The sequence below is a fragment of the Aplysia californica genome, unplaced genomic scaffold (assembly GCF_000002075.1).
Source record: "Aplysia californica isolate F4 #8 unplaced genomic scaffold, AplCal3.0 scaffold00903, whole genome shotgun sequence".
NCBI classification, from domain to species: domain Eukaryota; kingdom Metazoa; phylum Mollusca; class Gastropoda; order Aplysiida; family Aplysiidae; genus Aplysia; species Aplysia californica.
Genome location: NW_004798173.1, coordinates 105,450 through 107,033, shown reverse-complemented (window position 1 = coordinate 107,033; position 1,584 = coordinate 105,450). Strand labels below are relative to the sequence as shown.

The following is a 1,584-nucleotide window of genomic DNA, read 5'->3' as shown; positions in this document are numbered from 1 at the left end:
CCGTTATAATTGCATGGTGTTCTGTGGTCACTGTATGGACCCAGGTGTTTTGTCCACGGTGTTCTTCTCTCTCCGACTCTTCCGTTGAAGTCTCCCATTACATAAAGGTCTTCCTCGTCTGGGATGTTGCTAATTAAGTCCGAGAGTTGTTCGGTGCATACACAATGATGAAATGCTAAAAAACGAAGCTGAAAAGTAGCCGGTTCTTTTGGTATTAATTGAAGCTCCCGTTCTTTCCATGACTCTGAGCCGTTGATACCGTGAAAGATGAGATAGACTTTTGTAATAGTATGGTAAATGTATAATATGTATCATGTTAAGCGCATAGAGCATTGCATAAGTGGATATGCGCTATATAAATGCAATCCATTATTATTATTATTAAATGAATTATAAATGGTTTCTGAAGCCCACAGATGTTTTTTAAAAATACAGTCGAACACGGTTGAACATATGTGCGTGTGTGTGTGTAACTCCTCATACGATTTCATTTGAATGTTGTTCTGATAGGTACTTGAACCGAGGCCTCTTGCACGGCAGTCCAGATCATACTACTGATTGACGTAAATTGTATATACTACCGTTGTCAAGATATACATTATACATACACACATTGGTTGAAGAAGCGTACTCGAAGGAACAAAGAAAAAATCTGTAAAAACATTGTTACACCTTTTGATTTATTATAAAAGATACAGTAAACCTTCTTTGTTCAGGTTAGGAAACTATACATTTCATGAGCATTTAATCATTTATTGCGTACTTATGATATGAATTCTCCGCGTATATAGAATAGTACACTTAACTGGGATCACTTCGGAAGATTATACATTCTATTATATATATTTATATATATATATGTATGTATATAAACAGCATCATTCTACAAGCGCCAAAATCTGCTTTTGAAGTTTTGATAAGAATTAAAAGGGAAAGAAAGGAACCGAATCCGAACCACGAGTCGGGCGCTCATTATTGTTAGGCTAAAATAAAAACAAGAGAATAACGAAACAGAATGAAACTTAAAAAACAATATCCCCGTAAGATGCCTCTTGATGCCTTTATTCATTTGGGTTACGTCTTTATCTAGGGAACCCCCCCCCACCGAAATTGATTTGGGCGAATATATGGAATGACAATGGCGATATAATATACATGTTGAGTCGAATAACATTTAGTACTTGTTCTAGGGTTTATTGATTTACTAGAAGTTAGAACATCTAGCTCTTACTGGCAAAATTGAAGGCAAGTGAGGCAGGGGTAGACCCAGAGCAACCTACTTAGAGAATCTAAACAGATTGCTGAGGGGGGATAATGTAGTGCTTTTTTTTAATAGAGCGTCTGAGCAAAGGAATGAATGGAGTACCATGATCGCCGATGTCATTCGTAGATCTGGCACTTGATGATGATGATGATGATGAGAGTTTTCTAATTTGTGCCTTTTCACAACCATGCATTAGAACTTGTAAGAACTGTTTGCACATAATAAATACATTTGTTACTTTTTTATATCTATCCAACACATTCAAAGATTTGTTTGAGCGCAAAAATGTCCGTTTACAGTATGCCCACATATGCATTCAC

General features: G+C 36.4%; 1 protein-coding gene across 1 annotated transcript in view; it reads left to right on the top strand.

The window, feature by feature from the left end:
• The window catches only part of LOC101850915 (serine-rich adhesin for platelets), a gene marked incomplete in the record, with an annotated part of 68,186 nt that overhangs the window by 21,244 nt on the left and 45,358 nt on the right, over positions 1-1,584 (top strand).